The sequence below is a fragment of the Jaculus jaculus genome, chromosome 8 (genome assembly GCF_020740685.1).
Source record: "Jaculus jaculus isolate mJacJac1 chromosome 8, mJacJac1.mat.Y.cur, whole genome shotgun sequence".
NCBI lineage: Eukaryota > Metazoa > Chordata > Mammalia > Rodentia > Dipodidae > Jaculus > Jaculus jaculus.
The window spans coordinates 83,272,297-83,286,561 of record NC_059109.1 but is presented as its reverse complement, the minus strand read 5'-3'; the positions used below and the strand labels follow the sequence as shown (position 1 = coordinate 83,286,561).

The following is a 14,265-nucleotide window of genomic DNA, read 5'->3' as shown; positions in this document are numbered from 1 at the left end:
GAATACAACCCCAATTGCTCAGGCAATAAAACCACAGATTAACCACTGGGACCTCATGAAATTACAAAGATTTTGCACCGCAAAGGACACAGTGAAAAAAGCAAAGAGGCAACCTACAGAATGGGAAAAAATCTTCGCCAGCTATATATCTGATAGAGGATTAATATCTAGGATATACAAAGAACTCAAAAAGTTAAATAATAAGGAATCAAACAAGCCAATCAAAAAATGGGCTATGGAGCTAAATAGAGAGTTCTCAAAGGAAGAAATACGAATGGCATATAAGCATCTAAAAAAATGTTCTACGTCACTAGTCATCAGGGAAATGCAGATTAAAACTACATTGAGATTCCATCTCACTCCTGTCAGATTGGCCACCATCATGAAAACAAATGATCATAAATGTTGGCGGGGATGTGGAAAAAAAAGGAACCCTTCTGCACTGCTGGTGGGAATGCAATCTGGTCCAGCCATTGTGGAAAACAGTGAGGAGGTTCCTAAAGCAGCTAGAGATTGATCTACCATATGACCCAGCTATAGCGCTCCTAGGCATATATCCAAAGGACTCATCTCATTTCCTTAGAAGTACATGCTGAACCATGTTTATTGCTGCTCAATTTATAATAGCTGGGAAATGGAACCAGCCTTGATGTCCCTCAACAGATGAGTGGATAATGAAATTGTGGTACATTTATACAATGGAGTTCTACTCAGCGGTAAAGAAAAATGAAGTTATGAAATTTGCAGAAAAATGGATGGACCTGGAAAGTATTATACTAAGTCAGGTAACCCAGGCCCAGAAAGCCAAGCGCCACATGTTCTCTCTCATATGTGGATCCTAGCTACAGATGACTGGGCTTCTACGTGAGAATGAAAATACTTAGTAGCAGAGGCCAGTAAGTTGAAAAGGAGACATAAAGGGTGGAGAAAGGAAGGGAGGAGGATACTTAATAGGTTGATATTGTATATATGTAATTACAATGATTGTAATGGGGAGGTAATATGATGGAGAATGGAATTTCAAACAGGAAAGTGTGGGGGTGGGGAGGGAGGGAATTACCATGGGATATATTTTATAATCATGGAAAATGTTAATAAAAATTAAAAAAATTAAAAAAAAAAACTCAAAACCGGGTGTGGTGACGCACGCCTTTAATCCGAGCAGCACTCGGGAGGCAGAGGTAGGAGGATCACCATGAGTTTGAGGCCACCCTGAGACGACATATTGAATTCCAGGTCAGCCTGGGCCAGAGTGAGACTCTACCTCGAAAAACCAAAAAAAAAAAAAAAAAACTCAAATAGCCAATATAATTGTGAGCAACAAAAATAAGGCTTGCAGTATCACCATAGCTGATTTTAAGTGATATTACAAAGCCGTAGTAGGAAGCTCCAGTGGTGCAATCAGTTAGCGCGCGGTACTTATACCAAGGTGTACTAACAAAAACAGCATGGTATTGGCACAAAGACACGTAAAGCAATGGAACAGAGGACCTAGATGCTAATCCAGAAAGCAACAGCCATCTGAGTTTTGACAAAAATGCCAACAATATTCATTGGAGAAAAGAGAGCCCCTTCAACAAGTGGTGCTGGGAAAACTGGATATCTATATGTAGAGGATGAAAATAGACCCTTGTCTCTATTCATGCACAAGAATCAAGTCCAAATGGATCGGGACCTTAATATCAGACCAGAAAGTCTGAAACTGCTAGAAGAAAAAGTAGGGAAACCCTTCAACATATTGGCATAGACAATGCTTTCTGAACAGAACTCCAGCTGCACAGGAAATAAAAACATAAATCAAGATTAGGTTCTCATGAAATTACAAAGCTTTTGTACAGCAAAGGACACTGTGAACAGAGCAGAGACAACCTACACAATGGGAGAAAATCTTTGCCAGCTATACATCTGGCAGACGATTAATACCCAGAATATACAAAGAACTCAAAAAACTAAGTAAGAAATCAAAATAACACAATTTTAAAAAATGGGCTATGCTGACAGAAAGCTGGAAGAAGCCATTCAGCATGCAGTTCAATGGGAGAAAGAGAAATCACCAGTGAAGATACTCATCAGTGGACCCTGCAAGCCTTATCATTGGCCAGCCAGGCCAAATGAGCCAAATGACACATCAGGTATGGTAGAAACCAACTGCCCTCTAATTGGACTGGAGGCCCGCTGCATGGGAAGGGAATACATTCCTAATACAGAAAACTTAAAACAGGGGTAGTCATGAGCCCTAGGGGTGTAACGTCTGCTGTTGTCTGGCCAAATGTATGTACTATGCTTATCAAAGTGCCCAGTAAGCACTTCTATTAATATTCACACCATTATATTAATGCTACTCTCACTTTTGGTTGAGAATCTTCTCTTTTCAGATGGCAGTGACCTTGGGACGACTCAGAAGGTATCATGGTGATGGAAAGAAATGACCGCAGTGCTCAGTACTGCAATAATCTGTATCACACCTTCCAAGGCTCAGGGTCTAATGCGGAAGAGGTGGTGGAAAGAATGTAAGAGCCAAAGGAAGGGCAGGACTCCATACAACATGCTCCCTCCAAACACAAAATGGCCTGGATATATCCATGGCTTCACAGTGCCTGATACTACCTGCATAAGACCATCATAAGAGGAGGAAAAGTTCAAGACATCAAAAGTAAAAGACTGAAAAAAAAAAAAAGTAAAAGACTGATTGAGATGGGGGGTATGATGGAGAGTGGAGTTTCCAAGAGGTAAGTGGGGAGGGGGTTATCACCATGGGGTTTTTTTATAATCATGGAAGTTGTTAATAAAAAAAATTAAAAAAAAATTTTAAAAAGGGGGGCTATGGAACTAAATACAGAATTCTCAAAAGAAGAAATACAGATGGAATATAAACATCTAAAAACACATTCTTCATCCTTAGCCATCAGGGAAATGCAAATTAAAACTACTTTGAGATTCCATCTCACTCCTGACAGAATGGCTATCATCAAGAAAACAAATGGCAATAAATGTTGGTGAGGATGTGGAAAAAGAGGAACGTTTCTACAGTTAGTGGGAATGTAATGTGGTGCAGCCACTGTGGAGGTTTTTGAGACAGCTAAAAATAGATTTACCATATGACCCACCTATAGCACTATCCCTGTTGACTAGCTGTCAGGATGTTGGAAAAGAGCTATGCAGCCCCTTGAGGGAGAAAAGTCATCAATGGTCTCAACCAGCAGTAGACCCTGAAAGTTTTACAGCTGGGCAGCCATGGCCAATATACCAACTGGTGAGATGGTGGCATGTCTATATTTGGGAAAACCAAATGCTCTCTGATTGGATTTAAGGCATGCTCTACAAGAGGAAATTCCTGCCTGGTAGTGAAATCTTAAGCCCTAGGGGCAAAACTCCTACTGTTGTCTGGATAAATGGATATGTTATGCCCACCAAACTGCTCTCCATTTGTTTATGCCCGCATATTAATGCTACTCCCACTTTTGGCTAAAGAAGCTTCTCTCTTCAGATGATGATAACCACTGGGAAGACTCAAAACTCAACAAAGTACTGAGAAGGAGTAACAGTGGAGTGTTCAGTACTAAGTGAGACACCTCTATCACACCCTGTAAGTAAGGGCCAAAAGAAGGGAAGGAATGTTTTGCATTATTATCTTCCAGACACAAAGGGATTGTGGTATTGATGACCTCACAGTAGCTTATACCTACACAAGACCAGAATAACAGGAGGGGGGAAAATGACATCAAAAACAGAGGTTATTGGAAAGAAGGGATTTGCTGGAGCAGGGATTTGGGAGGGGGGAAGAGGTGGTGGGAGGGGATTATGATCATGGTATATTATCTATATGTTCAGAGGTTATCAATAAAAAGTAAAAACAGCTAAGTGTGGTTGGTGGTAAATGCCTTTTAATCCCAGCACACAGGGGGCCAAGACAGGCCAGCCTGAGACTATATGGTGAATTCCAGGTCAGCCGGGGCTAAAACGGGACCCTACCTCAAAAAAAAAAAAAAAAAAAAAAAGAGAGAGAGAGAGAGAGAGAGAGAGAAACTAACTACTGGGAAGGTCTGGGAAGATGGCTCTGAAGTTAAAAGCTCTTGCTTTTATATAAAGCCTGCCAGTCTCGTTTCATTCCCCAGGCACCCACATAAAGCTAGACAGGCATTAGTTTGCAGCAGACTCTAGCATGCCCATATACATACACACACATGCAAATAAATAAGCAATATGTAAATACACAAAACAGAATGACTGCTTGGAGCTGGAGAGATAACTTAGTGGTTAATGTACTTACCCGAGAAGCCTAAGGACCCAGGTTCGATTCCCCAGTACCCACGTAAGTAAGAAGTAACAGGGTAGTGAATGCATCTCGAGTTTGTTTGTAATGGCTTAGAGATCCTGGTGTGTCCATTCTCTCAATCTGCCTCTTTCTCTCTCTCACACACACATAAATAAATAGTTTAAAAAAAAATGAGTACTGGGCTGGGGAGATAACTAAGTGGTTAGATGTTTGTTTGCAAAGTCTGCCAGCCAGGGTTCAATTCGCCAGCACCATGTAAAGTGGTACATGCATCTGTGATCCCAACATGCCAACAATGGGAGGCAGGGCCAGGAGAATCCAAAGTTGGGAGAGACAGCCAGCTAGTCTAAGAGTTCCTCTGAAGCAGTAAGAGACCCTAGGTCACAGAAGGTGGAGCACATACACCTTGAAGTTGCCCTCCGACCTTCACAAGTAGGCTGTGGCACACATGCTCGCATGTGTGCTCACTCACTCGCTCGCTTGCTCTCGCTCTCTCTCACACACACACACAATATAGGATGGAAGAGAGAGAGACAGGGAATGCAAAGAATGCAATAGCTGAAGGATGGGAGAGTGCTGTGGATACTGTCTTTTGGACATGACACAGTTGTTACACTCATGAACACACAGCAACCATGGTTTCCTACATAAGGTTGAGCCCTTCAACATTCCATCATGGATGGAGGGGAGGCTCATGAAGCCCAGCTCCTCCCAAAGTTGTTGGCAATTAATGGTTGCTGGGGAGGGGAAGTCATGTTCTTCAGTAGTGTAGCCACTGCCACTAGTGCCAGCTGCTCATACTCCAGAGTATACAACTTCCCACCCATGATCATGCAAGCAGCCCTAATTTAACTCAGTGGATCACCAAATAAATAAATAAAACACATGTAACTTTGGAAATACAGAAGACTAGTAATATGTAAGAGTGCAAGGATGGCATGCAAACTTGGGAAGCATTCCATTTTTTTTTTTTTCCTAATAATCTCTGTGCTTCCTTAATTTTAAGCCATTTGAGGGGGTTCCAGTCCCAATTCCTGGGTCAAAATGAATTCCTTTTTTGGGTCTGGCTTTCCTCCCAGGACCACCAACCAAGGTCCTTTAGATACACTTGACGTTGGCAATGAGCCTCATCCCATTTGTATGCCTAATCTATGAAAAAACCTGATCCAAGCTGTCATGCAGGTTTCCTGGATTTTCTCTCTAGGGACCCTCTGCCAGTTTGGGGGGGGGGAGTCTCAGTTTGGGATCTTTTCTTCTACCTCTCATTTCTACTCTCATATAAAAAAAAATATTTTTTCTTTTTATTTGCTTATTTGAGAGAGAGCAAAGAGGCAGAGAGAAAGAATGGGTGCACCAGAGCCTTCAGCCACTGCAAACAAACTCCAGACACATGCACCACCTTGTGCATCTGACTTACATGGGTCCTGGGAAATCAAACCTGGGTCCTTTGGCTTTGCAAGCAAGCATCTTAATCACTAAGCCATCTCTCCATTCCTCTACTCTTTTTCTTTTATAACATTTATTTTATTTATTTATTTACTTGAGAGAGAAAGAGGTAGGTAGGTAGGTAGAGAGAGAGAGAATATGGGCATACAAGGGCCTTCAGCCACTGCAAACAAACTCCAGATACATGTCACCTTATGCATCTGGCTCACATGGGTCCTGGGGAATCAAACCTGGGTCCTTTGGCTTTGCAGGCAAATACCTTAACCACTAAGCCAACTCTCCAGCCCTTTTCTCTCCTTTCAAGTTGGGTCTCACTTTAACAATTCAGAAGTTAAAAGCACTTGTTTGCAAAAGCCTGTCAGTCCAGTTCAACTCCCTAGCCAACCACATGAATAAAGTCAGACAGCATTCCTTTGCAGTGACAAGAGATACTGGCATGACACGGCACCACAACACACACACACACAAAGTAGGAAGAGAACTATTTCGGAAGAAGGAGTTCAGCAAAAGAGGGATGGGACTGAAAACTGGGAAATGGGGGAGGGGTGGATATGATCAAAATATAAAAACCTATCAGTAGGCCAGGAGTGGTATCCCATACCTTTTATCCAAGCACTTGGGAGGCAGAGGTAGGAGAATCACCATGAATTCAAGGCCACCCTGAGACTACAAGTGAATTCTAAGCCAGCCTGAGCTAGAGTGAGACCCTACCTCAGGGGTAGGGGGACAACTTAATCAGTAACTCCAGAAGAGAAATGACTGGACCCATGTGACAACAGTATACTGTGTGAGGGCTTGGGGGATCAAACCTTACAAGGGCCTCACACATGGCAAGCATACACTTGATTTTGTGAATTTTCACCACAGAGCAATGTTGTTTGAGTACATCTAGTGACATAGAATTAAATATTAATAAACAGATACAACATCACATACATACCCATAAATACATAAATTTTTATGTACAGATAAAAAAAAATTTAAACAGGGCTGTGGCCCAAGCATGTCATCGCAGTACTTAGTATAAAGCTAGAGGATTACTATGAGTTCAAGGATAGTCTCAGCTACATGGACACAAAAATAATGCTTTGATCTCGTATATAATTTGAAATACTAGAAAAGTAAAAATAGATTCAAAATAAGCAAAAGAAAGCCAGTCATGGTAGTGCCTACCTATAATCCCAAGAATCAGGAGACTAAGGCAGGAGCCATGATGATACATGGGCCAGCCAGGACTACATAGCAAAACCTTCAAAAAGAAAAGGGCTGGAAAGATGGCTTAGTGATTAAGGTGTTTGCCTAGGAAGCCTAAGGACCCAGGTTTGATTCCCCAGTACCAACATAAACCAGATACACAAGGGGGTGCAAGCATCTGGAGTTCATTTGCAGTGGCTGGAGGCCCTGGTGTGCGCCCCTTCTCTTCTCTGCCTTTCTCCCTCTCTTTTTCTCTCAAAAATGAATAAATTTTAGCTGGGCATGGTGGCGCATGCCTTTAATCCTAGCACTTGGGAGGCAGAGTATGAGGATTGCCATGAGTTCTAGGCCACCCTGAGACTACATAGTGAATTCCAGGTCAGCCTGAGCTGGAGTGAGATCCTACCTCCAAAAACAAAAGAACAAAAACAAAACAAAACAAAAAAATTTTTCAAAAAGTAGAAGAAAAAGACCAGGCGTGGTTGTACACGCCTTTAGTCCCAGCACTCAGGAGGCAGAGGTAGGAGGATCACCATGAGTTCAAGGCCACCCTGAGGCTACATAGTGAATTTCAGGTCAGCCTGAACTAGAGTGAGACCCTACCTCAAACCCCCTCACAAAAAAAAGAAGAAAAAAGAGAGCCAGGCATGGTGGGGCACACCTTTAAACCCAGCCCATGGGAGGCTGAGGTAGGAGAATCGCTGTGAGTTTTTGAGGCCAACCTGACACTACATAGTGAATTCCAGTGAGCCTGGGCTACAGTAGTGATACCCTACCTTATAAAAAAAAAAAAATACACACAACAAAATAAAAGGAAAAGGAAAATATAAATGGAAACAGGAAACTATTCTGTACAAAGCTACAATACTGCCAATCAATAAAGCCAAGTTTGGGGCTGGGAAGATGGCTCAGTTCATAAGTGCTTGCTCTGGAAACACAATGACCTGAGTTCACATCCCCAAAACTACATAATTGCTAGGCACAACAGTGTACACCTATAATCCCAGCACAAGGAAGGTGGGAGAAAGCAGGATACCAGGGACTTGCTGGCTCGCTAGGCACCTAAACTGGTGAGCTCCAGGTCCAGCAAAAGACCTGGTCTCAAAGAATAACTGACGAGAACATCCAACATGTACCTGTGACCTCCACATTCTCACACTCAAATAAATTTTGAGAAGGTCATTTTAAAAAAGAAATATTTTTGTGGGCTGAAGAGATGGCTTGGAGGTTAAGGCACTTACCTGCAAAGCCTAAGGACCCAGGTTTGATTCCCCAGTTCCTACATAAAACCAGATGCACAAAGTGGCACATGTGTCAAGTTCAATTGCAGTGGCTAGAGGCCCTCTCTATATATCTGCCTCTTTCTCTCTCTCATATATAAATAGGTAGTACAATTTTAAAAAGCTTTTCTTTTAAAAAAAGATTTTTATAACTATTTTCAAGAAAAAGACAAAGGACTTTGCTCTTTTTATCTGGGGTAGGAGGAGGTGCATGCATATGCCATAGTGCATGTGTGGAGGTCAGAGAACAACCTCAAGTGTCAGTTCTTGCTCTCCACCTTGTTTTTTAAGGCAGGGTCTCCTGTTTACCCCTGCCAACACCAGTTAGATGACTCATGGGCTTAAGGATTCTGCTGTTTCTGCATACCTTCAGGTATAGGCACTTCAGGAGTAGGCACACTGGGATTATGGGCACTAGCATCAAATGTCCAGCTTGACATAGATTCTGGGGTCAAACTCAGGTCATCAGGCTTGCATAGCAAATACTTTACTCATGGAATCATCTCCCCAAAAACAATAATATATACAACGTAACAAAAGTTTGAAAGACACATTAACATGAATTAAGCAGGGAGAAGGCAATATAAAAAGTAGCTCAAAATGAAAAAGATAGAAATCAAAAGCTTTTTAAAAAGAGGTCAAAAATGAGTCAGTCGGGGAGGCAGAGGTAGGAGGATCGCGCTGAGTTCAAGGCCACCCTAAGACTACAGAGTTAATTCCAGGTCAGCCTGGACCAGAGTGAGACCCTACACTCAAAAAACAAAAACAAAAACAAAGGTCAAAAATTTACTATTGGGGAAAACATTTCATGCCCTTCTGGTTTCCAGGCAAACTTTTTAGCAATATCTAGGACACATACCATCAAAAAAGCTCCAGTCATTCGATTAGCATAATCTCCTATCAAAACTATTGAAAAACACAAGAAAAGGGGACTGGAGGAATGGCTCAATAGTTAATATATTCCTGTACAAGCATGACGGCCAGAGGAGGCCTGAGACACTTGTGTTCAATCCCCAGGATCCATATGAACACCTGGGTGTGGCCACACATGCCTATAACCCCAGTCCTCTGAGGAGCAGTGACTGGAGAATTACCAGGGCTCACCAAAAAAAAAAAAAAAAAAAAGTAAGTTCCAATATCAACAAGAGACAACTCAAGAACAGGCAGAAAGATACCTGATATTCCCCTCTGATGCCCCAAGTGAGCACAAGGGGAACTACATGGGCACACACACATGCTCAAAGCCCACCACACACCAAAAAAGCATCTTGGGATGGGGAGCTAGATCAGCAGTTAACAGTGTGCTTGCTTGCAAAACATACTGGCCCAAGTTCAATTCTCAAGTACCCACATCCTAAAGACAGATGTACCACATGGTACATGCACCTGGGGTTTGTTTGCAGCAGGAAAAGGCCCTGGCACCTACACACCCATTTATATTCATTCTCCCTCTCTTCCCCCCTCCTCTCCTTCTTCCTCCATCAAGTAAACGAAGTATTTTTATTTTGCTTTTTGTTTTTCAGAATAGGGTCTCACTCAAGTCACCACGCCCAATTAAGTAAACAAAGTTTTGAGGTTTTTGTTTTGGCTTTTCGAGGTAGGGTCTTACTCTAGCCCAGGCTGACCTGAAATTCACTATGGAATCTCAGGGCAGCCTCGAACTCACAGCAATCCCACCTCTGCCTCCCGAGTGCTGGGAGTAAAGGTGTGCACCACCACACCCAGCACAAACAAAGTATTTTTAAAACTAAAAATATCCAAACTGGGCCTGGTGTCACACGCCTTTAATCCCAGCATGCAGGAGGCAGGGGCAGGAGGATCATCGTGAGTTCGAGGTCATCCTGAGACTCCATTGTGAATTATAGGTCAGTCTAGACTAGAATGAGACCCTACCTTGAAAAACCAAAAAATAAATAAAATAAAAATACCTGGATGTGGTAGCATATGCTTTTGATTCCAGCACTTGGTGGGCAGAGGTAGGAGGATCACTGTGAGTTGTAGGCCACCCTGACATTATAGAGTGAGTTCCAGATCAGCCTAAAGAGAATGACTCTATTCTAAATAAAAGTAAATACAATAGCTGGGCATGGTGGTGCACACCTTTAATTCCAGCACTCAGGAGGCAGAGGTAGGAGGATTGCCATGAGTTCAAGGCCACCCTGAGACTACTAGGTGAGCCTGGGATAGTGAGACCCTACCTCAAAAAAAAAAAAAAAAAAAAGTAAAAAGCATCTTGTAAACAAATGCAAAAAGCAGTTATCAAACAATGGAATCAAGCTGTGTAATAATACTAATGGACCATGATAAACAGGGACTCAGGAATTCAAGGATGATCTTCACATTAGAAATTCCAATTAAGGGCTGGAGAGATGGCTTAGTGGTTATGCACTTGCCTGTTAAGCCTAAGGACCCTGGTCCAAAGCTCGATTCCCCAGGACTCACGTTAGCCAGATGCACAAGGGGCACATGCGTCTGAAGTTCATTTGCAGTGGCTGGAGGCCCTGGCACACCCATTCTCTCTCTTTTTCTCTCTGCCTCTCTCTGTCGCTCTCAAATAAATAAAAAAGAAATTCCAATTAAGGGGGCAGGGGAGATGGCTCAGCAGTTAAAGGCACTTAATTGAAAAGCTTTCCAGCCTAGATTTCATTCCCCAGAACCCATGTGAAGCCAAATGCAAAGTGGTGCATGCATTGGTGATCCCAACATGCCAACAATGGGAGGCACAGCCAGGAGAATCCAACACTTGTGAGCCAGCTAGTCTCATGTTCATTTACTCTGTCAGTTCACTGGGAGTGGTGGCAAGAGACAGTCTCAAAGAAAGTAGAGCACAGACACTTCAAATTTGAATAATGACCTCCACATGCACTCCATATGCCCATACATACACACATATTTTTTTTAAATTAAGGGCTGGAAAGATGGCCTAGCAATTAAGACATTTGTATGCAAATCCCAAAGACCCAGGTTCAATTCCCCAGAACCCATGTAAGCCAGATATATACATGGTGGTGCATCTGGAGTTTGTTGGTAGTGGCTAGAGGACCTGGTGTGCTCATTCTCTCTGTCTCAGGCTGAGATGGCTTAGCAGTTAAGGCATTAAGGTGCTTGCCTACAAAGCCTAAGAACACAGGTTAGGTTCAATTCCCCAGTACCCACATGAGCCAGATGCACAAGGTGGCACATGCATATGGATTTCATTTGCTGTGGCTAGAGGCCTTGGTATGCCCATGCTCTGCCTCTTTTAATCAAATTTTTTTTTCCGAGGTAGGGTCTCACTCTAGTCCAGGCTGACCTGGAATTAACTATGTAGTCTCAGGGTGGCCTCAAACTCATGGCAATCCTACTTCTGCCTCCCAAGTGCTGGGTTTAAAGGCGTGCACCACCATGCCCAGCTTCACTCAAATATATTTTATAAAATTTTATATGAGAGAGACGGCTTGGTGATTAAAGGCACTTGCTCACAAAGCCACTCAGGTTTGTTTCCTGAACACTGACGTAAAGCCAGATGCACAAAGTGGCACATGTATCTGGAATAAGTTTGCAGTGGCAGGAGTCCCTGGTACACCCATACTCTCTCTGCCTCTCTCTCAAGTAAAAATATTTTTAGATTTCTGGTTTCTGGTATCATGATGGCCTGAGGTCTAGGGGGAGGTAGCTGCAGGCCTCTCCCTGCGTCAGCCACTGAGTATGGTTTCCACAAAGAAGGCAATGTTGGAGCAGTTGCAGAGTCACAGAAACATGGTGATTTTATATGGAGTCTTTACACTCCCTTTTCTCCAAATGTGCCATCACGCTGTCTGTTACTTGAACACAGGGGTGTCAGTGTTTTGGAACTGCTTTTATATTTCAGTCACCAGGGTTGTTCCACATGTATGATACAGCAGTGTGCCAGAGATGTTCTGGAGGCTATGTACATGAGGGCTATGTTCATGCAAACCTCAAACCAGGGAACATATTGTGGAATACAGAGAATGACTGTTTTAAAACTCACTGACTTTGGGCTTAACTTCAAAGAAGGCAATCAGGATGAAAAGTATATAAGAAGGCAATCAGGATGTAAAGTATATTCAGACAGATGGGTATCAGGCTCCGGAAGTAGAACTGCAAAATTGCTTGGCCCAACATGGCCCGCAGAGTGATACAGAATACACCTGCGCTGTTCTGGAATCATTTTACTGAAAATATTATCAGGAATGAAACTGATACAATCAGATCTCAGGAATGGAAGGCAAGCAGTTCTGCTATTATTGATCATACACTTGCCAGTAAAGCAGTGGTGAGTGCCAAGTTTCCAGCCTATCACCTATAAGACCTTATGAGAAGCATGCTTCATAATGACCCAAAGCATTCCCATGGAAAGGGGGTCATGCAGCCCATTCTTCAGTATTCCATTTGCCCCTCATTGAAGATATGATGATGCTCCCACCCCAGTGCTAAGATTATCATCTTGAGAATGAAAACGCTATAGATGTCAAAGAGGAGCGTCAGAAATATGAACCAGTATTATCTCTGCTTGTTCCAAAGGAACATCCTTGCCGAGGACAAGTTATAGATGTGCACTGCCATGCCTAGCATTTTTAGGACATTTTATACTTTACAGATGGTCACTAAGGTGACTTTTCAGGATATAAGACAAACATACAAAGTTTACTTTGTTCTTCTGGTAAACCGTCTATTCATTTTCCTGTAGCTCAACACTTTGTTGTCCTTGTGACGATCACTGCTTTAGTTGCACATTGCAGAGAGCTGCCATAGTTGTGATGGCTGTATCTATTGACACCATTTGATATGCTGGAGTTCGTGGAACACTTAAAGCCAGTTTCTTTAGTACTGTTGCCCAGCTGCCACAGGAACCTGAAAAAAACATTGATGGCTCTTTTGAAGGCCAGGCATATTTCATGACTTGAGTACATCATTTCTAATTTAAAAGCACAGGAAGTATTCTTCTTTGCCGCACTTGGACCTTAGTCTTCACTGTGCAGGGAAAGGCATGTTATTTTATGTTTTTATGGAATGAAAATTAGTTGAATCCTGGGAAAAACCTAGGAACTGCTTGTGTTTTTCATATGATAAGTTTGTTTCCTTTGGGGAACCTATATGTAAAAACCAGAGCTACAGCTACATAAACTATTGATTAGCAGTGAGGATTATTTGTCTCTTTTCTTAAGTCCTGTGATGGAATTACTTTCCTCTTCTATGCTATTCTCTTAATTATATTTAAGATCCCAGGACAGTTTGTAAAAACAGAAGTAGAAGAGGTATTTGAAACCCATGCATGTGTTGACTCACCATCTCTTCCCTGAATTATCTAGAGCTGTACTATCTTATTAGGGTATGTTGTCAAAAGACTGTCAAAATTAAGACTAAAGAGGAGAGGGAAGAAAACAGCTCCCTTACTGGTATTAGTAGTAATCTTCCATATATTTCATATTTTAGTAACATTTGTTTTTTTAAACCCAGACTTTGTAACATAGATTTATTGCCTTTCCTATCCATTCCTCATTCTTTAATTTTATTTTATTAAAAATATTTTACTAAGGCTGGAGAGATGGCTTAGCAGTTAAGCACTTGCTTATGAAGCCTAAGGACCCTGGTTTGAGGCTCGATTCCCCAGAACCCACATTACCCAGATGCACAAGGGGGCGCACGTGTCTGGAGTTCGTTTGCAGTGGCTGGAGGCCCTGGCGTACCCATTCTCTCTATCTATCTATCTGCCTCTTTCTCTCTCTCTGTCACTTCACTTTCAAATAAATAAAAATAAACAAAAAAATTAAAAAATATTTTTATTTATTTATTTATTTGACAGAAAGAGGGACAGAGATAGAGAGAATGGGCACATCAGGGCCTCCAGCCACTGCAAACGAACTCCAAATGCATCCGCCCCTTTGTGCATCTGGCTTTCATGGGTCCTGGGGAATTGAACCTGGGACCTTTGGCTTTGCAGGCAAACACCGTAACTGCTAAGCTATCCCTCCAGCCCACATTCCTCATTCTTTTAATCTTTTATCTTTATTAGAGAATGAGAATGGGCATGCCAATGCCTCTATCCACTGCAAACAAATTCCAGAT

At 42.3% G+C, this 14,265-nt stretch overlaps 2 protein-coding genes and 1 pseudogene across 2 annotated transcripts in view; 1 reads left to right on the top strand and 2 right to left on the bottom strand.

The window, feature by feature from the left end:
- The window catches only part of LOC101610050 (pantothenate kinase 2, mitochondrial), a 43,192-nt gene that overhangs the window by 20,798 nt on the left and 8,129 nt on the right, over positions 1-14,265 (bottom strand).
- The window catches only part of LOC123453226 (pantothenate kinase 2, mitochondrial), a 67,984-nt gene that overhangs the window by 46,107 nt on the left and 7,612 nt on the right, over positions 1-14,265 (bottom strand). The gene's annotated exons all lie outside the window — the stretch shown is intronic.
- Positions 3,235-12,768, top strand: LOC105944228 (annotated as a pseudogene).